The sequence below is a fragment of the Bos indicus x Bos taurus genome, chromosome 18 (assembly GCF_003369695.1).
Source record: "Bos indicus x Bos taurus breed Angus x Brahman F1 hybrid chromosome 18, Bos_hybrid_MaternalHap_v2.0, whole genome shotgun sequence".
NCBI classification, from domain to species: domain Eukaryota; kingdom Metazoa; phylum Chordata; class Mammalia; order Artiodactyla; family Bovidae; genus Bos; species Bos indicus x Bos taurus.
Genome location: NC_040093.1, coordinates 56,517,294 through 56,542,170, shown reverse-complemented (window position 1 = coordinate 56,542,170; position 24,877 = coordinate 56,517,294). Strand labels below are relative to the sequence as shown.

The following is a 24,877-nucleotide window of genomic DNA, read 5'->3' as shown; positions in this document are numbered from 1 at the left end:
TACAAGAAAATCATGTGGCATAAAGAGAATAATTGCCTTCATAAGCATGTATTTTTTTACACTATGAGCTTCCCAATGGGAAGTCATACTGGGGAAAGCATAATTGCTAATTCCAGTGTTACACATAACTCTGAGGAGTGTTTCATGGTCCAACTCTCCGAGTGTCATTTCTTCCTGTGGAGCAGGAAGGAAATAAGCTTCCACTGAGGAATCTACACAGGGCCAGACCCTGTGAGTTCCCAGACATGTGTTTTGCCTTATAATAACTTGAGAAGTACATGGAATCATCCTCATTATGAAAAAGAACCAATTTCACCAGGCTTAAATAACTTCTCATAAAATCACCTCCTTATAATTATGTGAAATCAGGATGTAAGATGAAATTTCCTAGGGAATACACAATGACTCTTTATCCTATACTACTGTTTCTTTGGCCAAATTTAAGAAATGAAGTGTCCCCAAAAGCCACCTACCCCCAAATATTTTCCTCATCACTCCACTTCCCTATCTCAAAGTCCACCATTAAAATCATTCTTCTAAGGCTGGAGTCTTCTTAGGCTTCTGCTAAAATGGGGAATGTCTAGTGCAACCTCTTTTTTTTTCATGCTTGTGTGTGTGTGTTTTATTTATTTTTAATTGAAAGATAGTTGCTTTACACTGTTGTGTTGGTTTCTGCCGTACATCAGCATGAGTCAGCCACAGGCATACATATGTCCCCTCCCTCTTGAACCTCTCTCCTACCTCCCACCCCTCCCGCCCCTCCTGGTTGTCACAGAGCAGAGGTTTCAGCTCCCTGAGTCATGCGCAAACCCCCACTGTGTGTCTGCTTCACGTGGATAGCGCGCGTGCGTCCCTGCCGCGCTCTGCACTCGTCCCGCCCTCTCCTCCCCCGCTGTGGCCACAAGTCTGTTCACTATGTCTGCCTCCCCACTGCTTCCTGCAGCCTCTTTTTAAGTCAAGGAAAATTTATAGAATTTAGGTCGAAATGCACTCAGAATAATTTACAAAACTCCTATATACAAAGCTGGTATATTTAACACCAGGTTCAGATCATTTCTGAAGCATTGAAACTCCCCCTTTAGCTCTGGGGAGGTCTGAGGTCTGACAGACTAGGGAAACACTGCCTTTCCCAGGATAACTGAATGTTGTAAGATCCAAGGTGCTACACAGATCCTGCATTTGGTGGACTGGAGTTCACAATGGGTGCCGTTCACGTCCCCAGTATACGCTTGCCTAAGCCTAGGTTCAGACCTCAGCTCCACAACCTTCTGCCTGATTAGCTTTGGTAGTTAATCTACAGAAGTTAATCTACAGATAAATCAGTTAATCTACAGAAGTTTAGTTTCCTCATGAAAAATCGGGGATATTTCTATCTCTCTCTTAGTGTTGTTACAGGATTAAACAAGATGGTTCTGAAAAGCACTTAGCCTAATGCTGGACACAGAAAGAGTAGTCAATATGTGGCAATAATAACGGTAGCCATGGTTGTTGCTGTCTTTACTATTATTATTATCCAATACATATTATCCATTATTCAATAAGCTCCAATAGATCTGACTAAATGCCCCCTCTCCACAAATTGCTTTCTTCAGCATTCCTCAGTGCAAAACGTGAGATGTGCTTTGATGATAAAACAGAATGTTTACCTTATCTTCAAGACTCGTTTGTACCCAACATACAATTGTTTAAAAATTGCATTTTATTATAAAAATCTTCAAACCTAGTGAAAAGTTGAAGTTTGCAGTTGGCGCGTGTGCACTCACCGTCTAGATTCTGCCTTTAACATTTTATCCCCCGCATTTCTGCTGTCTCTCTCCCTCCATGCATCCCTCTATCCATCCATTAATCCACTTTGAAATGAATTTCAAAGTGAATTGTAGACATTAATATACCTTCCTCCTAAATACTTTGGCATGCATATTGTTAACTAGTATTTGTGTATACTTTTTTCTCTTTTGATGTAAAATTTACCCATGGTGAAATGTATAAACCTTACATGTATATTCTCTGAGTTTAACATATGCACGCATCTTTGGAACCTAAACCCTTGTCAAGATGTAGAAGAGTCTCATTATCCCAGACAGTTCCCTCAAGCCTCTACCTAGCCAATTCTGACTCTACCCCAGCAACCTCAAAACAACCACTGCTCTGATTATTGGGTACCATGGATTAGGTTTTTTCTGTTCTAGAATTTGGCATAAGTGGAATCATGCAGCATGCACTCTTAATGCCAGGCTTCCTTCACTCAACATGTTTTTAATGTTAACCCACATTGCACCAATGCTCCCTCTGAGAGTACAAACAACATTTTTTGAGTTGCTGCCAGCAAAAATCTTTCTCATTTTATCTTGCTCCATGTTAGACTTAAATTCCTATGCCATGCACACTTGTCTCATGGTCCCTGGCCCTCGCTTTCCGAGCTCAGGGCCTTTGCTCGCGGTCTTCCTCCCTGTGAGGCCCTGGCCTCTGCCACCCCTTTCCAGCATTCTCTCCAGGGCTCATCTCCAGCCCCAGCACCCCCCTGACTCCTCTGAGGACTACCACAAGTTTCTCCCTGAGCTCTGGACAGAACTCCCAGCTCACTGATGGGTGTTGCTGCTGGTGATGTGGTCCTGCTTGTTGACTAGGAGGGAATAGGGGATGGAGAAAGGAGGTGAGCGTCCCAGGGAGGGGCACTCTTTACTTACAAGAGCCAAATTAAGCAAGGTAAGAGTGTTACCTGCAAGACCCCAAAGAGGAAAGGAGTGAGGAGAGAGAGAGAAGAAGAGCTGAGAGGATCAGCTCTGAGTGATGGATGTGAGTTGGGTTGAGGCTGATGGTTCAGAAGGGAGAGAGGGAAGCTGTAAGGACTAACTGCTCTCATATGTAAGTTGTCTAAGTACGAAATAACTGGATTGATTTTCCACATGGCTGGTGGGAGTGCTTCTCCTCGCTACACAGTCATGCAACATACATCTCATTTTCTCAAATAAACTGCAAGGAAGTCTCTTACTATTGACTGGGACAAAGTTTCATAAGGTGTTTATTTTGTTCCCTGTGGTGACCTGCACACAGGAGCCACAATAGATACCCACTGATTGCAAATGACACCTCTCCCCTGACTATTGGTTGTAGCAATTAGTTTTATTGATATTTGGGGGGCTGATTTTAATGTGTATTTGACTGAATTGACCATCTCAGCCACTAGGCTTTGCAGCAGCTATGTCCACCAACTCTACCAAGAAAATGGGAACTGGAGACTTTTCCCATTTTATTACCATTTTACTACCACACCATGGTGACATCTCACCACGAATGTTCATGATATAAGGTCAATTTTTGTCTTAAAAATACGGTCTAGTATCAACCTCTGTTCCTGTTGCTCTAAAATTAAACCAGAACACTTCGTACCCAAAGTTTTGTCCCTCGGACTTTAAGCCTAGTGCTTACATCTGTTTATAAGCCAGCAATAACTCCCCTGGGCCTCCCTGGTGGCTCAGATGGTAAAGAATCTTCCTGCCAATGTAGGTTATGTGGGTTTGATACTTGGGTCGGGAAGATGCCCTGGAGAAGGAGGTGGCAACCCACTCCAGTATTCTTGCCTATGGAATCCCATGGATAGAGGAAATTGGTGGGCTACAGTCCATGGGGTCACAAAAGAGTCAGACACGACTGAACCAATAAACCACCACCATCAGCAATATCTCCACTGGAGGAGGGAAAGGGTCCAACAGCCACTGGACATCAGTCTCTTACCTCTCCATGTTTCTTACTTCCCTAACCCGGTAGACGTCCACAATTAAGACAGATTCTTATTCAGTCTAACAAGAAGATCAGAAGCAATTCAGGGTCAGCAGACTCACTTTTATGCCTTTAATATTTTGTATTTTGCCAATATTTCAAGGTACTTTGAAGGTCCCCTGCTTTCTCATGAGGGCTGGGCACGAATGTTCAGGAGCGATCATTGTAATGATATCTCTCTGATTAAAAAGATAGCTAGTGAAATCGAGATAGAACATCAAATTCAGAAACATCATTAGCAGGATTCTATTTTGGCTGGGTCTAATCTTCTGCGGGGTCACCATGTTGCCTTCAATGAGTCTGACCATTTTATATCATTTAGATTGAAACAGACCCATCATGTCACAGGCAAATGCCTTTATCATATTTAATTAACCCAACACCATGTAATAATCTCCCTGGTAATTATCCCTTGCCAGCACTTGAAAGCATGAAGGAACAAATAAATCCTCCCAGCTGCAGGTATATGTAAGCTGTAACTTGGTGTCATGGCAGAAGAATATTGACAAGTTACTGTGCAATACTAATTATACTAAGAAAATGTAAATGGCTTCATCAAAAAAAGAAAGAGCCAGATGGAAGGTTTTATATACTGTATCCTCATATGTTAGGAAATGGGGTATTAAAAAGGCATCCCGCCCTCTGGATCAGAGAAGAAGGAGGAATAAAGATACCTGTGTCTTTACGGATGCCAGACTGAACCTCCAACTGGGGAAACTGTTTGGAAGGAGGTAACATTCAGAAGGACATTAGTGGCTGTTGGTATTTAGGTCTCATGATGCTACCCAGGACATAGGTGAAGGAATATTACTTAGGCTGATGCTGCCTTTTTCTTGGAACTGACCTGTTTCATGGGGCCCTGGGCTTTTCCTTCATGCTGGCAAATAATAAATTATTCACAAAAAGACACGTACCCACCATGTGGTGAATCAGTGGGCCTGCATTGAGCTGGTTTTTCTAATGCATCAGCAAGAACAGACTTACCTGAATGCATTGCAGTTAAAAAACAAAATTCAGTTGGAAACAATAGACTTAAATCTGCAACAGCACATGGCAGAAAGGAAATTTGATTTCAAAGGTGAGATTTGGCAAGCCTGTGAATGCATTCTGCAAACTGCACAAGGAATTGGATTTTTAATAAGCGTAGAGTTAGTTCTGAGTTCTCTTCTTCATGAATTGCATACCATCTCACCCAGCTGCTGTCTCCAGCTAATGTCACCAGAGCTGAAGTGACAGCCAAAGTCTAACTGTGGCTTGGGAATCATTTGCGTCTGATTCTCTGGCTAGGTTGGGCTGCTACCTGCCATAACACATGGCTGTTATTAGCCTTATTAGAAAACAAATTTGGAAACTATTAACCGAGAAGGGTGTTTGAATAGTAATGTTCTCCCTTACTTTCCACTCCTTATTACTTCATCTGTGTGTGTGTGTCTGTGTGTATGTAGTGCTATTGTTACTCAACCAGTCAATCAAAATGCTGTTTATTATAAAAGTAATTCTCCTTAATTAGAGAATATTTGAGACATAAAAAAGGAAGAGAAAGAAAAGCACTCAAGGGTTGCAGCCCAAACATGATCATTAGTAACAATTTACTGTAGTTATTTAGAGCCTTTTTCCTTTATGCATGCATTTTAAATTGGTTTAGTTTTTATATGGTTAGACTCATCATGAATCATATATTCAATATTCTGCTTAAAAATCATCATAAGTTTAGCCTATATAATTAAATTAGCTATAATTATGCTTTGAGCTGTATTACCATTCCATACATAGATATCATTTTATAATTTTTACAGTCAGTTCTCAATGGCTACATAATATTCCTCTGTTTAGATATATCATATTTTGGTTAAGTATTTCCTTATTGTAGCATTCTTGAACTCAGTATTCTCAGTGTTTTTTTTTTTTTCTTTGTAGATTAAAAAATTTAAGCTGTGACTTTGGTATAAATTAAAATTTGTTTGCTTCATTTCATAATTCTTTTCACATTGTTTCACAGTTTTTTTATAAACATATTTTTCTTCAGTTCAGAAGCAAAGTTTTATTCTTTAATCAAACAATGAGAAAGGGCATGCTTCCTTGACAGGCCGGAAGGCCTTCCGGGGGCTTTAGGGGGTCATCAGTCAGTGGGGAAGGGGCGGAGTTCTCACAGAGCGGAGCAGCTGTGGTGCTCAGGCTCCAGGTCTGAGATCCGGGCCCAGCATCCCTGCACGTGGCTCGCTGCCGCCATCTTGAACTGAGTGTCGGGCGAAGCTTCTGCATTCGGTCCTCCGACCTGAGGTGTCAGCCCAGCTGTTTCGTACTTGGAAGTCTGGTCAGAGGCACTGGGTGTAAGATCTCTGTAAGTGGTCCCAGTGAGCAAGTGAAACTAGACAGGACCTAATGAAGCTCTGGTTCTTGATGTCTCATCGCAGAAAAAAATTCAGTGACAGACCAGGTGATAAGTAAGAAGTGGATCTATTTAGAGAGAAACTTAACTCCACAGACAGTGTGGGCCATCTCAGAAGGCCAGTGCTGCCTTGAGAGAAACACACTCCAGAGAGTGTGGGCTGTTGTAGTTGAGAGTGTCCTATGAACATAATTTTCAATGGTCATATATTTTTTAAAGGCAGAAAGCAGCCTTTCCATCAGGCGGAAAATTAATCAGCCCTGACAGAGAAGCAGAGCTGAGCATGGCGGCCTGTAATTAAGGCATGCATGCCCTTCGGATTATCTCGTTAGTTTATCAAGAAAACATTTATTATAATTAATTCTCAGACAAGTTCTACCACTTCAAACCTACCCAACAAGGACTCTGAATCTGTCCACTCCGGGCAAAGAAGGACCTTCCGCTGGGTCCCCTGGATTTGGGCTGACTTTGCGCCTCCAAACAACCTTAGCATGATGTCTTATCTTAAGCAACTGCCTTATGCAGTCAGTGGGTTGAGTCTGACCACTCGGGCATGGACTTGCTGCACCCCTCGGTGGGCTCCCCAGCCACCCCTTGGAAACACTGGCAGGAGAGGACGATGTTCACCCGAGTGCAGCTGGATGTGCTGGAAGCACTGTTTGCTAAGACCCGATACCCACACATCTTCACGTGGGAGGAGGTGGCACTGAAAATCAACTTGCCTGAGTCCAGGGTACAGGCATGGTTTAAGAATCAAAGAGCGAAGTGCCGCCAACAGGGGCAGCAGCAGCAGAATGGAGGTCAAAACAAAGTGAGACCTGCCAAAAAGAAGACATCTCCTGCCTGGGAAGTGATTTCAGAGGGTGGAACAAGTGGCCAGATCACTCCCCCTTCTAGCACCTCAGTCCCAGTCATTTCCAGCAGCAGTGCTCCTCCATCTGTCTGGAGCCCAGCCATCCCCCCATTGTCAGATCCCCTGTCCACCTCCTCTCCCTGCATGCAGAGGTCCTACCCCATGACCTATACTGAGGCTTCAGGTCATAGTCAAGGATATGCTGGCTCAGTTTCCTACTTTGGGGGGCATGGACTGTGGATCTTATTTGAGCCCTGTGCATCACCAGCTTCCTGGACCAGGGACTGCACTCAGTCCCATGGGTACCAATGCAGTCACCAGCCATCTCAATCAGTCCCCAGCTTCTGTTTTCACCCAGGGATGTGGAGCTTTAAGCTTGGGTTTTAACTCAACCACTGATTGCTTGGATTATAAGGACCAAACTGCCTCCTGGAAACTTAACTTCAATGCTGACTGCTTAGATTATAAAGATCAGACATCTTCGTGGAAATTCCAGGTTTTGTGAAGACCTGTGATCTTCACAAAAATCATCTTTTTGTGGGTGATTTTTAAATATACTGTGCTGGACATTCCAGTTTTAGCCAGGCATTGGTTAAAAGAGGTAGATGGTATGATGCTCAGACTCATCTTCTGATCAATGTCCTTGAAGGCATAGAAGGAAAATGGAAGGCCTTAGTGAGGGCCTACCCACCAGCTACCAAAATAGACAAATCAGCCTACTTAATACTTAAGGTCCTGTCATAGTTCTAGGTCATTGGTTTTCCTGATTCACAAGGTGATCGAAAGCAGTCTAGCCATGTGCAACCAAATACCACCAAAAAGAAACAAGCATAACTAAATTGTGAGGGGAAGGAGGGAAGGACATAGCCTTCTTAAGCAGAGGTGTTCCAATGTTTTAGCTAATCCGTGGCTGAATCTTAGGAATGGACAGTGTCTCAAGCTCATTCACGTTTCATGACCAACTGGTAGTTGGCACTGAAAAGCTTTTCAGGGCCGTGTGAATTGTGCGACTGACTGTCCTAGTTGCATTACTTTATTTAAAAACTAATGTTAATAAGACAATATGTAGTTTAAGAGACAGTCAGTGTGTGTCTCGTAGAAATGGTACATCTGTGGTTTTTAGTCTGTGCTAGACTTCAAAACTGGGATCTCCTGTTATTGTATGCAACCTTGAACTCCACCTCTGCAGGGTTTCTTCTGTGATTAAATAGGTTATAATTATAAGTAAATTCAGAGCAACTGAGTACTTATCTAAAAAGATTACCTTTGGCTGGAGGTGAGCTACACTGAAACTTTACAACAAAATGTCTCTGGACAAGGAGAATGAGAGAAGAGAAACGAAAGGACACTAATTCATCATGTAATTTACTGTTGGTAAGCCCAGCAGTAAAGAGACATTGGTCAATTGCTCTGACCCTGATGAATTTATAAACTGAGATCATCGTTGTTTATGCTTGCAGATGTTAACTGGAAAAGTTATATATGCATAAACCTTTCTTCCTGATTTGGCAGATATGTATAATTATATTAAAATGGTTCTAGCACACACACACACACACACACACACACACACACAAGCCTCATAACGACTCCTTGGTGTTTAACTCCTTTAGCTACTCATTTGTGTCCAGCTACTGAGATGAAGGTGCTTTCTAACTTTTTAGAATATTAAGTGATAGTTTCATTAGTTAATCAAAATGCATTATGTACCAATTATATACAAAGCACTAGGCTAAACTGGTTATATTTGTGCTTAAAGCTTTTTCAAGTTTAGGAAGCTTTACTTAGGATGTCTAAGATAGGTGCCATTGAATCAAGTGGGGTGTGTGCTTTTAAGGTTGTGGGTAGATGTTGCCTGATGGCTTTGGTGAAGCTCTGTTAATCTGTTTTACCACCAGCACTTCATGAGTGCTTGTTTCACCACTTCTAGGCAATAAATGTTATTTTCCCTCATGAGAAGAAGGTAGAGACCGTGGCACAAGGATCTTTACTGGATAATGAACAAAATGTCGGTCCCATCCCTTTGCGGGATCCTCGTTACTTGTTACCCTCCATTGAGCCCTGTCTGACTGCCCTGGTTTTGGGAGAAGGATGGAGCTCAGAAACAAGGCATGCTTGGATTTTAAGGTCACAGAGCTGGTCAACTGGGACCATAGCTTTTCCAGAAGACTCGTTCCCTCTTCAGAGGGAAAGATAAATGGATAAATTTCAAGAAAGAACAGCCAAAGAGCTTAAACTCTGATTCCAAAGGGTGGTGAAAGCTCAGCAGGACATCACACAGTCCTCCTAGCTGGGAGGACTCAGTCATCAACTATTCCAAATGAAGCTCTGACCTAGAAGGCAGGACAGACACTGTCTTTAGTAACAATAGGAACCACAGCAGCATTTATGGGAGACATATCATGAGCCAGACTCGGTGCTAATCCTCCTGGATGACTCATCTTTTTTCACTCTCCCCATAACCCTAGTCATAGGGACTTTGTTGTTGCTGTTCAGTCACCAAGTCATGTCCGACTCTTTGTGATCCCTGGACTGCAGTGTGCCAGGCTCCTCTCTCCTCCACTGTTTTCCAGAGTTTGCTCAGATTCATGTCCATTGAGCTGGTGATGCTATCCAACCATCTCATCCTCTGCTTCCCCCTTCTCCTTTTGCCTTTAGGCTTTGCCAGCATCAGGGTCTTTTCCAACGGATTGGCTCTTCACATCAAGTGGCCATATTGTTAGAACTTCATCTTTGGCATCAGTCCTTCCGATGAATATTTGGGGTTGGTTTCCTTTAGACTTGACTGGTTTTATCTCCTTGTAGTCCCAGGGACTCTCAAGAGTCTTCTCCAGCACCATTATCTAATAAGGCAGGGACTTATTAGGCCCCTTTTATAGATGAAGAAATATAAACTCATAGAGCTTAAGTAACTTTCCTAGTCATACAGTTTGTAACAGAACCAGGACCTGAACTCAGAGCTTTAGAAGGCACGTCCTTGAAACTGTCAGTTTGGTTCCTCTGAAGCTGACTGCAGATGAGAAGTTGTGTGAAAGTGACCTGTTAGAAAGATTCCCAGGCAACACTGATAGGGAGATGGGGAAGTAAAACTGGGAAAGGGGAGGGTGAGCAAGGGTGTGGTGTCAGGCTAAGTCCTAGAGAGGTAAATTTGGCCTAATCCCCCAGGGAAACTGGAGAGTTGTGGGTGGCACTTCCATGTTGGCCCATTACGGGGGAGGGGTCTCGAGTGTTTATACCTGTGAACCAACCAGTCCAACCAGTTCTGGGGGCTTCTAGGATGAGAGACAAGCAGGAACGTAAATGCCCAGACACTTCCTGTCCTCCCTGATTACAGGCAAAACATATCCTGGCAGCCAGGATGCAGCCTTTGTAAAAGAGAAACACAGAGGCCCATGGTGTGCAGGCACTGGCTTGAAACTAACTGTTCATGAGTGTTGGATGTTAAATTGTTAGGAATTTTGCAAGCTAGTTAACCTCACATTGATAGCTTGAAATCAGCCACGGTGGGAGTAGTTACACCATGGAAATTGGCTTACATTACAAATTAGGGTTCTCCCATCCCCAGAGGTGGTTGTTAAATATTTACCGGCATACCACCGCAGGTGCTGGCTATTAGGAATGAATGCACGCTGGGACTGGTGTGCAGTAAAGTGGCAAAGAGGTCTGAGGGGATGTGGATGGAGCACTGATACTATCTGCCGCCTTGCTAATCTATAGCAAGTGCTAAATTTATTGTAAGCCAGCTCCTCCCCAACCCTCCTGCAGTCACACACACACACACACACCCACACACACACACCCACACACCCCTCCTCCAGTCACACACACACACACACACACACACGCGTGCGCGCGCACACACGGCAAGGCAGGGGGCCCTGAGAGGAAGGGAACTGGTGAGAAGGAGGGTGACCAGCTGGATTTCAGGGCAGAGTCACATCTCTGAAACTGGACAGGGCTGGGGTAGGAGGAATCACAGACAAACCTAGGAAGAAGCTAGATAACAGCTAACGGAACGAGTGAGCATTTTATGGTGCCGGACACTGAGTTAAATGCTTCACGCTGGTGACTCTTCATGGGAGCCCTAAGAGGGAGAATTTACCATCATCTTCACCATCTCGTTTTTACAGATGATGAAACTGAGATTTAGAGAGGTAACTTGTCCAGCGTCATAGGGAAAGAATTGAGCTTTGAACACATTAAGTCAGATTTCAAAGGCAAATCTTTTTTAAGGCCAGAATATTTTCCTGGGAAGTCAACCCATGAGCCAGTGAGATGGGGTATAAGGTGGTAAAAGGTTCATCAGGATGCCCCAGTATTAACACCCTAATCTTACACAGTCTGATTGTCAGAAAAGGAAATGTAGAAGGAACACCAAAGCCAGAAGTAGTGGTTGGGTCTTGGTGTGGAAAGGATGGTACCCATCTCCCCTCAAGTGATGGAGTTCCAGATACACTGTCTTCCTCTCTCTGAATCAGCTCAAGGCTGGGATCCATCACACAGGATGCAGAGGCTGAGAAAGGCTGAAAAACCTGGGATATGGGCTGAGCCAGTGGACACATTTTCAATCAGGCTTGTCTGAATTCTCTTGTGGCAGCAAAGATAAATGTCCCTCTTATTCTCTGTGGTTTTCTCTGCCACTCTGTGAAAGTCCCTCATCTCCTTCCTCTGGTTTGCCCATCCCTGGATTGATGCAGTGGTCAGGAGCAAGGAAGCGCGGCAGGGTCTTGGAAGTTGCCGCTCTAGCTTCATCACTGCCGAGCTCTGCACCTCGTGCTTTGGTGCCCCAGGGATCCTTTGACACTCTTTGACACGAGTGGTTTTGTAGGGGGAAGAAGTGGAGGTACTTGTCTCTGGGACACAGTGGAGGCATCTGAAAATTGCCTTTGAATATTAGCTCATTCCAGTTTTCTGTTCGGGGTTTTTTATCTTGGGCCTTATTCCGTAACAGTCTAAAGCTGCCGTTCAAGTGTCATTGTTCTCCAGTACTTTTGCACTTTCTTCTCACTTACAAACATAAAGCAACTTCACTGAAGCAAATTGAACATAAAACCTTTCTTATTTTGCCGGTTACATTTTTTTCATTTTTTTAAATTTAATTTAATTTTATTTTTTAACTTTACAATATTGTATTGGTTTTGCCATATATCAACATGAATCTGCCACAGGTATACACGTGTTTCCCATCCTGAACCCTCCTCCCTCCTCCCTCCCCGTACCATCCCTCTGGGTCATCCCAGTGCACCAGCCCCAAGCATCCAGTATCATGCATCAAACCTGGACTGGCTACTCGTTTCATATATGATATTATACATGTTTCAATGCCATTTTCTTAATTCATCCAAGAATATTGTTTTCCTTTACATCTAATTATTCAATGGAGCTTCCTTTTAAAAAAAAAAGTCTGTCTACCACTAAGTCAAGAATGTAGGTCTGGGGCCATACTGCCTGGGTTTGAGACCCAGATCTTCCATTTACTGTGTACAACTTTAGATCTGTTCCTTACTTTCTATATGTGTTGGTTTGTCCATCTGTAAATTGCAGCTACTTAACAGTACTTTTCTCACAGGTTATTGGGAGAGAGAAGTGGGTGCATATGCACAGAGCCCTTAAAAATATGTCTGGCCCAGAGTAAGTGCTGTGTATTGTCAGCTACAACCATGTATTCTTCAAGTTTTAATCTTGACCTTCAAGAAAGAATTCTTTTATTCAAGAAGCATTTATTCAGCACTTAGCATATGCTTGTTTTTTTGCTATGCTTTTCCTTATCTATTTTGTCTACTACAACTTAATTCTCACCACTGCACGTGTTAAAGTCATTATTGTTCTTGTCTTCTGGGGTCTGAACCCTGGAAGCTCCATGTGCCAGGTGTGCTGCCCAGGATTGGTGAGGCTGTGCTGTAACCACAGACCAGCACAGGTCTCAGAATTTGTTCACAACACAGGTTTAGTTCTCTCTCTTGAGAAACCAAGTCAGGGAGCACCCCCCTATGAGGGGGCTGCGTGAGCGAGGCTGCCGTCTCTAATTGCCCCTCCAGGACTAACTGTGCTCCTACAATTGCTACCGCTCAGAAAGAGCATTGGGAAAGTCCCCTCGGAGATGCTGTGACCTGGAAAGGAAAGGGGCCACTTCTGCCTACAGCCCACATGCAAGAGCACCTCGAGGTCTCTGCCTAGTGGTCTTAGGAATCGTAACCCTCCTACGTGCCTGGAAGGAGAACAGGGCAGGGTGCAGTGGGCGATGGAAGTCTTCACCACCCACATGTGATTTTGAGCGCAATGCTTAGCCGTTCTAAGCCTCAGTTTCCTTATTCGTGAAATGGGAATGGAAATTGTACCTACTACTACTACGTATAGTTGTGATACGGAGTGAATGAGATATGAGAATGTAAAGCTTTTAGGACAGTACCTGGCACACAGGAAACAGCCATTTTGTGGTCACTAGTATCATTCTCTGCAGGAGAATAAACAGTGCTTCATAAATCAGGGGTTTCCATAGCCACCGCTTTGGATTCAATCATGAGTGAACTTGAGTTTCAGCTCTGTCACTTACCGTCTGTATGAGCCTGGGAAGTATTTTGCCTTCTCTTACCTTCACTTTCCTCATCTACAAAATGGAGTGGACTCATACCCTTCTCACAGGCTGTGTCAAGGGTAAGATCACGAACATGTATTGATTCTTCAGTAAGATGAGCCAAGTGTTTAAAATCTGGTGCATCAGCTGAAGAAACTGAGCCACAGAGAGGTTAAGTAAGATGCTTGACAGTCTCTAGTACATTGGTGAACATTGGAGCTAGGATTGAAAACCAGGTGGTTTGGCTTCTCAGCCAATGACCTTAACTCGTACACCTCACAGCCTCCCGGAGACCCCACTAAGAAAGCTCCCAGCACAGGGCCAGATACACTGCTGATCCCCTCAGCATCAGTGCATTCCTTCTTTGCTTGAATGCATGCTGAAGAAAATATCCTTTAGCTTGTTCCTGGACTAGATTCCTTTTGAGACATATACTGTTGGCTGTTTTCTGTGAATGGATGGAGGTGTGAAAAGAGGAATAGGAAAGGGTAGTATTTATGCCATGTGCCTTTGCAAGAGTCTCAAAACCTGTATACAAAAGAGCCTAGCACAGAGTTGGTGCTCACTGAGCAGGAGCCCTTGATTATTTTTAATAAGCGGTCATGCTTATGGGGGGGTCTCAGGAAAGTGGGACACGCAAAAGGACCGGATGGACAAAGTGGCAGATCTACTAATACACAAGCAGCCTGCAGGCAGGGGGCTTCTCACGTAAGAGTCTATTCGGTTTTGGAAGCACTGGCTTCAACTGAATGAGGAGGTTAAATCCATACTCTGTGTTCTGGTTCCATTGTACCTTGATGGGATGACTATGAAGTTGGCTTTCTTACCAGAGTAAACACCGGTAATTAAAGGTATCATAAGACATGGGGGAACTGTCTTGGGAAAGAACTGGTGAGGAAACTTCATTCTGCCCTTTCTCTACCAGGGAAGAGGTAGGGGGTTCCACTTCCTGCTTTAGTGCAGATAGAGAACTAAGTGTCCTAGCACTTTGCACACAACTAAAGCCCTGGAAATTTTGGTTAAACCCTGAGACTCAGTTACCAAGCTCAAAGTCAGTTTCTGCCATGTGCCAGATACTGTGCTTTTCACAGACATCCACTTTACCTTTCTCAGAAAACTGATGAAACCAAGGCTCTTATACCTACTATACAGATGAGGAAGTTGAAGATCAGCCTAGCGAGACCTGATGTCAGTCCAAATGTTGTAGAACGGACAATCAAAAAGATGTAACATTGCAGAGATGTAGTGTCAAGATGGTTCCAAGGCCTTTATGTTCCGTAACTCCACAGCATGTTCTTTGTGAACGGTATCCCCTAGAGCTGGGCAATTGAGGAGCCCTGTGTGGGCATGAGCTGAAACATTAAGTAGATGCAACAGGCCTTGTCTTTCCTGACAGTTTTGTACTCTGGTCCATAACATCTCTATGTTGCTTGTCTAATGCTATGTAACAAATTACTCTAAGACTGAGTGGCTTAAAATTGCAAAATTTATTATCTCAAAGCTTCTGTATGCCAGAAATCAGATGAGGAAACTGAGGTACAGAGAAGTTACCCAACATCACATAGCTGGTTGGTGCTTAGGTTGGTGCTTTGGCTACATAAAGGCTGCAGTCATCTCTAGGTTCTACTGGGCATGGGTTCACTTCCAAGCTTACTTATGAGGCTGGTGGCAGGATCCTGTCCTTGAGGCTGCTAGGACCTTACCTCCTTGTTGGCTCTTGGCTGGGGGAAGCCTTCGGTTCCTCGCCATATGGACTTCTCTGTAGATCAGTTCGCAACATGGCAGCATGCTTTTCCAGAGTGAACAAGAGAGAAGAAACAAAGATCCAAAAGGTCAACAAGACAGAAATCATAGGCTTTAGCAACGTAATCACAGAGGAGGCATCCCACCCCCATTGCTGTATTCTATTAATAAGAAGCAAGTCACTAAGTCCATTCCATACTTAACAGGAGGGGTTACCCAAGAGCATGCATGCAGGATGGCAGGGATCTCTGAAAGTTAGGTACAGCCTACCACACCATCTATGATTACCTGAATGCAAAATAATGCTTCAAATTACTTATGCTGAGTAAAATTGTCTTTCCAGATAGACTTGCTTGTCTTGAGAAGTCAGGCGCCCCCTTGTACCCGCCTACATACTCTTCATAGCATAAAGCATCCCATTCTGCAAAGTCCAGGATAGCCATCAAGCTTTACTGGTCTAGACATATTAAGTCTCTTTTGATAACTTTCTATCCAGCTGCTTTGATCCATGATGCTAAAGCCAGGAGAGCTGCTAAGTTCTGAGTGATGCAGCATCGCCATGTAGCTGCCATGTCCTTTCTACAAAGTACGTGCTGGCCTTTGAAGTAGTCTCCCTGGAGTGGAAGACTTTCTGCTTTCTCATGATGCAGACTTTGCCTCAGACCCCATTGCAGCTCCTCTTTGGGAATGGCCTTTGGAATCCCACCAAAACAAAACAAAAATCTGCCTCCTTTCTTTAAGATGTGATCACCAGGAAGTATTTATTACCTATGGCTGGCTGGGAGGCATCCCCTTCCTTATTTATTATTCCATTTTCTTCCTAGAACTAAGAGTTTTGATCTCAGCCCTAACCAGAGCCCTAGTATAACAGCTTTATGCTTTGGGCACATAGGCGATAGGAACTGGTATTTAATCATTTCCAAATTTAAGACATGGCAAAGACTACCACCCCCCTTCCTGTCTTTCAATAGGGGATTTAAAATGTTAGATTGACTGTCTCGGGGACTGACATCCTAGATTGTCAATCCTGGGATAGTTTTAAATAAAAGTGTATGTATGCGAAAAGAGAATGATCAGGAATCCACCCTGAGGATTGCTGGGTATGTTCATAAATCTCAGATGGAAATATTGAGATCCCAGAGAGTGAGGAAAGGTGCTGGGCTTTGTAGCAGAAATGAAAGAAAGCCTTGAAGTGTAAAGATTGGGGCGGGAGGAGGATAAAGCTTGAGGAATCAGCCTATTAGAAGTTACTTTTTAAAAGTAACTTAAAAAAGCACAAGTCTAGGCCATGTGCTAAGTTTCATTATAAGCACTTGAAACATTTAACTCCTAGGAGGAAAGTGTAAGTTGCCCCATTTTACAGATGAGGAAACTGAGGGACAGAGAAATTGAGCACTTGCCCAGTGTCACACAGCTGGTAGGAAGCAGTCCATCTTAAGAACCTATGTCTCTACCATTGCACTTTGCTGCTTCCCAGAACCATCCATCCAGAACAAAGCAGAGGCTGCTCCAGGAATTCCTGTGCAGAGCTCAGGGGTCCCTGTGAAATCAGGCTGCTTGCACAGCAGGGCTTATTCTCCGGGGTTCTGGAGAAATGATTGCTTACCTGAGGCAAAAGTAATTTAAAGTAGGTTGTGCAGAAGAGAGGATTTGGGAGTGGATGTAGAAGGATGGTCAGTGGTTCCAAAGAGCAGGGCTGTAGGAGGCAGAAAGGAAAGCCAGAAAAAATGGGAAATGAGGATTTAAACTCACCTAGGAATTTCCCCGTAACCAATCAGCTCTACTTTGGGAACTTCCCCGGGTACTACCCTCTCCCACTGGAACCAGATAGCTGGAGTTGTTTAGACTGGGGAATGCAATGACCCAGGGTGTCTGTGTGAATGTGTGCTTACTCTCACATTTTTGTGTAGTTGATGGTGGCAGGAGGATACTGGGGGGAGGTTAAGTGCAGACAAGGGAAAGGAGGAGGGTCATGTCTTGTCGCACACACATATCTTTGACAGCAAATCGATCTGTCCCCCAAAGAGCCAGGCACATCTGTACATGTGTATTACGTCAGTGGCACCTTTCCCAGACAGGTGCACTTCCAGGGACACAGTCTCTGCCCTTGTGCCAAGAGCAGATTTCTTTTGCCCAGGATCTCAGGTGTATAGGTGATTGATATAAACAAACTGAAAACTTGGTTTAAATCAAGCAATGAGTTTTGCAACACATCTAATGACACAATCTCTTGTTCCCTTTTCATTTGTAGCAACTGGGGGGAGAGGAAGGCTACTGCTGCTGCTGCTAAGTCGCTTCAGTCATGTCCAACTCTGTGCGACCCCATAGATGGCAGCCCACCAGGCTCCCCCGTCCCTGGGATTCTCCAGGCAAGAACACTGGAGTGGGTTGCCATTTCCTTCTCCAGTGCATGAAAGTGAAAAGTGAAAGGGAAGTCGCTCAGTCGTGTCCGATTCTTAGTTACCCCATGGACTGGAGCCTACCAGGCTCCTCCATCCATGGGATTTTCCAGGCAAGAGTACTGGAGTGGGGTGCCATTGCCTTCTCCGAGGGAAAGGCTAGTACTATACATTTAAGAGGAAAACCATGGGCATATTTACAGACCCAAGTGCTTACAACAGAATTGGTTTATTAGAAAGTGCTGTCTTCACGTCCCCTGCAAAAATTCAAGGAAGGACCTGGGGATTCAAGGAGGTGGAGGAGCCCTCTCTCATTGCCAGTCCTTCCTGTGCTGTCTGATAAAGGGTGTAGCCAGCAGGCTAGAAGCAACTGCAGGGGAGCAAGGGATATAAATTTTCAGTCATGACAGTCCCTAAAGGATAAATGACAGCAGCCTGTGCAACGTGCCTTCTGCTCATTTTGAACTGACTCTTCTCTTCCACACCCGAGCTGACATATTAGTAAATTGATGCCAGGTGATGCTGACATTTTGTAATTATCACTATCTATAATTTTCATCTTATTCCATTGAATATTTTGATCATTTAAAATAGAGTAGCATACCTAATAGTGGTCATTAGTTTAGCTCAAGGGAAAATTCATGGTTTAATAAACTCACTCTAGAAATAACTTACCAAAATTACAATTGGCATGATTACCTTCCTATTTTTTCATAAAAAAATAAAGCAGACTAATTTTATCCAAGCTGACAGCTTTTCTCTTTCAAACTGGCTCATTGTTCTATTGTTTTCTTAGAGGAAGGAAGGGACATCCATAACACAGTAGTAGTAATAAAAAACGCAATAACCGAACACACGAAAACAAGGGTTATGTTTCATCTTACCTTTGGCAGGAGCTGAACACTGTACATTCTCTTATTTTCTGACTCACCATGGACTGGAGCGAGGAGAGCCCTGTGGCTTTGAAACAAGGTCACGTTTGGGGGAGTCGGAGTCAGAACTCTGGCCTGCTTGTCTGAAGGGGCCGCTTTGTGAGGATAGACTGGGCAGGCGGCGGTTCTGGGCTTGACTCCCTTTCTTCCCTCAGTGCCGTTTTTGTTTTAAAGGTATCTTCTGCAGCCCACCTCTAGGTTCTTTTTAGGTATCATTTCTGAATGATAAAAGGGCCAGTTTTAACATGTAGGCAATTATTTTTTAAAAGGTGCTGGGTCAGTTTTGACTGTGGCTGGGCAGTGCTGTTGGGCGACCACAGGGGAGCTTTTCGCCAGTTGGCCAATAGGTGGAAAATTGGAGTATTCCCCGTATTCCTTCAACTCTGGGGAACACAGTCCCCAAGGGGCCTGCCTGTTGTTTCACTTGCTGGCAGTTTGGGGCTTGTGAGTTTATTTAAGGGATTAATGGTTGGAGATTATCTTAGTGGAAGTAAGCAAGGTTAATATACATATTGGCGCCCTGATGGTTGAGGTCATTCTTCATTTATTCATCTAGCTACCCACTCACCCTCACTCATCAAGCATCTGGTCATCCTGTATTCACCTACCTATCCATCCACCCATCGATTAATCCATCCATTTATCCATCCATCCATCCATGCACCAACTCATTTACCCACCTGTTTACCTATAAATCCATTTATCCATTCATGCTTTCATTCATGCTTTCAACGCTCAACTACCCTCCCATCCATAAAGATACTCTTATCCATCCATTCAGCCACCCATCCTTAAAAAATAATTTAGCAAACATTTATCAAACCTCTAGGCTTTGGTAAAAGAGACATTTAAGTCACAGTTCTGTTCTTAAGGGGCTTATCATATCATACAAGAGTCATAAGCAAAAATTACATAGTAGAATGCTGAGCTCTACTATAGGGAACTGTGCCATGTGGCTGTGGGAATTCTCCAAGAAGGACCGGCTTGCTTTGAATGATCCAAAAATGATGTGCATTTGCAAAGCATAATGTTGCACATGGTAAATATGGGAGTTACTACTGGGTGGGAAAAATGACAACAGGAAATTAGGCAGTGGATGAATGTCCAGGCCCTAAGTTCTCTCTGCATATTGGTTTGCTGTTCAGTAGAACCCCTCATATGCAGGTGGGGACCCTGCCAGGAAGCAGAAAGTATTGGGGTATTGGGGTATTAATGCACCAGGCAGGTGAAGGAAACGGAAGCAAGGCCTCAGAAAGCCAAACAAAGGAACTAGGATTCAGGATGGGCATCTGGTTCTGAATGAAGGGAAACAGAAAAGAATAAACTAATGGAGGGATGAAGAGATACACAAATGAACTACATATATATGTGGATAAATACATCTTAGGTTATAGACCAAATTGCAAACTCATATTCAATCAACATAGACACTGAATATAACTTTGCCTGATGACATCTTTGACCAAAACCAAGCCAATAACAACAACATCAGCTCCATCACAATGCACAGGCAGCAGCCGGCCTCTCTCTGCTTTGCTCTTGCTGTCGGTGAGCCTGCGGGAATCCTCACAGGCACAAACTGCCTTTCAGCTCCAACTGCCTGGCACTCAGCTCTGCAAAGAGGCCTGGGCGAGGCCTTTATGACTTTCCCAGAGGCCTCTGGTCTCTATTGAAACACAGCAGCTGTTACCAGGGGCAACTCCACTTCCCAAACAAGAACATAGGCTGTGTGGAGCTTTTCCAGGTGCTGTGGGCCCAGCATTGCCAAAAATGCCCGAGACTCACACAGTCTCCTCCCCACCATGAAGCTTAAATAGATTGGAAGCAAAAGCTTGTTGACAACAGGTGTGGCTCAATGTGAGAAAATGTTCCATTTCGTTATTGCAGGGTTGGCACCAAGGGGCATTTCCTGGGGAAGAAATAGGCTTCCAGGAGCATGAGAGATCCATACCCAGAGCAGAAAAGAGCTCACTTCCTCCCTTTCAGGGCCGAAGACCCCACCACTAGATGAGCAGGTGCTCCTCATATGTACAGAGGTTTCCATAGCCAAAGGAAGGCTGGGCAGGGAGGTGTGGGCTTCCCGGCCAGGAAACTCCAACCAACTGACTGACTAGGCTCTTTGTGCTGGTGGGGAAGTGGCTGCATTTTCATTAACTCAGCTAGATTAACTTGCTCGGCAGAATCTGACAAAGCTTGAGACAGAGATTGGGCTCTGAGGGCACAGAGAGGCAACCTCTAGGAGGTGGGGGTCCAGCCGTGAGACTACTTGACAGAAACCCCAAGGACATTAGAGAACTTTGATTCATTTGAAAAATCTGGCTAGTGATTCCTTCTATCCCTGACCTGTCGTAGGGGCAAAAATAAATTCTGCATTGAGCTAAATAGAATTGGTTGCTACGTGATATTCTAATTTCCGTGAGAAAACTGTTCAATTTTCTACTTCTTTGAGATGTCCTCGCCTTCTGATTGTAAGGGGTCATCCATACTAGGGTTTTACATGCAAATTACTAGAGCAACAAGTAAGGATAGAGAGAAACCTAAGAGGCAATGGCAGCTCTCTTATAAGAAACACTAGTAATCAGAGTATTCTTAGTTATTAAGGATTAAGTCCATGGAGGGAAAGAGTTAAATGGATTTAGAAAATTTTTGTTAAATACAGATTTTTTTTCATAATATTATACTTTGTCAGAAACTCAATTTGCTTTTTCCTTCTATCTCCTCGGGCTCCACATATACGTTCCCATGGAGCTGTGAGTGTGTATGTGAGGAAGGTAACCATTTTTCACTCATTTCCAAGACCTAGAATCCTATGTATTCGGATCCTAATGTATTAGGGTGGGCAAGGATGGTGCAGGATCAGATTGACCTTGAAAGTTCAGTGGTTTAACAGTACAGACTTCATTTCCTACTCACGCAGCAGTTCTGGGCCAGCTGTTGAGGTCTGAGAGTCTCTTCCATGAGGTCATTCAGGAACCCAGGCCAATAGGCGGCTCAGCCATTTTCCATGTATCAACATCCCAGTCCACCAGAGTGAGGGACTGTCACAGCTGCTCACAGGGAGGTTTTTATGACCTGCAGCTCAAAGTGGCACACAGCCGCCCCTCATGGTCACATGACCACCTACCTGCAAGGGAGGTTGGGAAATGTAGTCCCGCTGAAAGAAAGGAGCACTGATTAGGGTGGACAGCTTACGGTCTCCTCCACACACAGCTTTCATCATTGTTGTTTGATCCCCTCACTTACTGGAGGCTTGCTGTGAACACTGCGTTGTGATAGGAGCTGAGGATATAGGGAAGGAAGAAAAAAGTGCTGATGACTAACTGTAAAAGTCATTAATGACAATTTTGATAAGGGCTACATGGGAAAGCTACAGGGCAGCATGACAGCTGGTAACTATCTCTAGGTGAAGGGGAAAGAGGAAGATTTCTGAGAAGTGACCTTTGTGCTGCAGACCGGAAGACAGACAGACAGCCAGGCTACAGCATGAGGAAGAGCATTTTCAGAAGAGGAACAGCAAGTGAAGAGCTCTGAGGCAGAAAAGAAGTTAGAACATTTTAGACCCCTCCAAGAGGGCAGTGGGGGCTTATGAACATTGAATAAGCCATAGATAAGTTTGAATGAAGCAGGAAATATGGGTGGGGATGAGACTGTAGAGGCCTTCATGGGCTGAGTCAGAGAATAAGGGCTTCTTTTTAAGAGCAACGGGGAGCCACTTGTTGGTTTAAGAAAACCTTTGGTATGATTAACTATGGTTTTAAAAAATTTGTTCTGTTTAATGGAGCCAGAGTAAGGAGGCTATTGCAGTCTTTCAGGAGAGTGATGGGGTACTTGGTTTAGGGGGCTGGCAGGGGAGACAGAGAGAAGTGGAATGGGTTGGAGAAGTATGTAGGAAGGAGAAGAGATGGGACTCATGTCTATAACAAGTCAGGAGGCAGCCCTGAGGTCCTAGGTAGGCAGGCTCAGGTTGGCACTTGGGTCATTTGATAGTGAGACAGTTTAGCCATAACCAGTCTGTCCTTTCTCTCTCTAGTTTTACCGGTTTCTTGACTTCAGATCTATTTAATAAAAGTCAGCTCTTTAAAATGGATATTTGGTGGAGCTCAAATTCCTCCTCACTCTGCACTTCTGTGGACTTTGATTAGTATTCATGGTAGAGTGGTACACCTGATGTCCTCAGCAGGCAGTTCCAACACCAGTGGGGAGAGGTACAAGATAAATCACTCCAAGTAAATGACTAATTAATCATGCTCTTGATTTTAATAACATATACTGTCTGGCTCAAGATTCAGCTGTCTATAATCTTGCATTCTATTCTAAAATTTTGGTAATCAGTAGAGCCACCCATGGATTCCTAATTGATAATGGCTCTTTCCTTCTTTTAAAACAGTTCAGAATCAAGGCATATTCTCATGACTGTATGAAGAGGAATGAAGGGAGAGTGTGTGTGTGTGTGTGTGTGTGTGTGTGTGTTTATCTCAAAAAAAAAAAAATCCTAGATATTTCAGGATAATCTGTGAGACAAATTTGACACTCACATTGAAAATGTGTAAACTCATTCTGAAAACATCTGTGGCAGAGGGCTTGCTTGCTATGTATCTGTGCTCCTTCAAATCAGAAAACTGTTATTTTCAAGGGTGGACAAGTACGGTGAATCCTTAGCAGTAAAACATGCCTCACTGGTGCGTGGCCTCCAAAACATGTACATCCATAGTGCTAGGCACCATTTGAAGATTCAAAATTTCAAGTGAGTCATGGCTCCACTTATTTAGAAGAGAGTGCTCCATAAAATATCCCACTCCAGTACTCTTCCCTGGAAAATCCCATGGATGGAGGAGCCTGGTAGGCTGCAGTCCATGGGGTCGCTAAGAGTCGGACACGACTGAGCGACTTCCCTTTCACTTTTCACTTTCATGCATTGGAGAAGGAAATGGCAACCCACTCCAGTGTTCTTGCCTGGAGAATCCCAGGGACGGGGGAGCCTGGTGGGCTTCTGTCTATGGGGTTGCACAGAATCAGACACGACTGAAGCGACTTAGCAGCAGCAGCAGCAGCAGCTCCATAAAGTAAAATACAATTCACTTGCAAAGAGTTTATCTCACTTGGCAAAATGAACCCATGGTCTTATTACTAAAGATAGTTCTCCACTAAGCTGGTCTCAGGCTGGGCAAGGTAAGTATCTGGGCAAGGCAAATATCTGGGCCAGGTAAATATTTGAGCAAGGTAAATACCCAGAATTCTTCTGGAAAAAGAGTCCCAAACTTTTAAAATGACTTCGTTGCCCTACTCATTTGTATAGGTGGACATGGCCAATTTACTGGTATCAATACGTACACTGCAAAAAACAAAACTAAAAAGGATATCAGAGCATATACCTTGGCAGGAGGGGCAGGGAGGCGGGTGGGTAAACAGAAAACATGTCCCATTTGACTCATTACATTATTTGAAGGAAATTGCCATTGGGAAGGTGTGATGGGGTGGGGCTGATATCTGATGATGCTAGAAAAAAATACACTGACTGTGTGCAAAGACTTTAATCATATATATATATCTGTGCTGTGAGCTTTATCCTGTGAACCAACCAAAAATGTTTTCAGTTCGGTTCAGTCATTCAGTCATGTCCAGCTCTTTCCGACCCCATGGACTGCAGCACACCAGGCTTCCGGGAGCTTGCTCAAACTCATGTCCATAGAATCGGTGATGCCATCCAATCATCTCATCCTCTGTTGTCCCCTTCTCCTCCTGCCTTCAATCTTGCCCAGCATCAGGGTCTTTTCCAATGAGTCAATTCTTAGCATCAAGTGGCCAAAGTATTGGCATTTCAGCTTCAACATCAGTCCTTCCAATCAATATTCAAGACTGATTTCCTTTAGGATTGACTGGTCCCTTGCAGTCCAAGGGACTCTCAAGTGTCTTCTCCAACACCACAGTTCAAAAACATCAATTCTTCAGTGCTAAGCTTTTTTCATAGTCCAACTCTCACATCCATACATGACTACTGGAAAAACCGTAGCTTTGATCAGATAGGCCTTTGTTGGCAAAGTAATGTCTCTGCTTTTTAATATGCTCTCTAGGTTGGTCATAGCTTTTCTTCCAAGGAGCAAGTGTCTTTTAATTTCATGGCTGCAGTCACCATCTGCAGTGCTTTTGGAGCCCAAAAAAATAAAGTCTGTCATTGTTTCCATTGTTTCCCCATCTATTTGCCATGAA

General features: G+C 43.9%; 1 protein-coding gene and 1 pseudogene across 1 annotated transcript in view; both read left to right on the top strand.

Annotated features, from left to right (window-relative positions):
• The window catches only part of CDH13 (cadherin 13), a 1,016,229-nt gene that overhangs the window by 121,687 nt on the left and 869,665 nt on the right, over positions 1 to 24,877 (top strand). The window lies entirely within an intron of this gene.
• Positions 5,970 to 9,525, top strand: LOC113875489 (annotated as a pseudogene).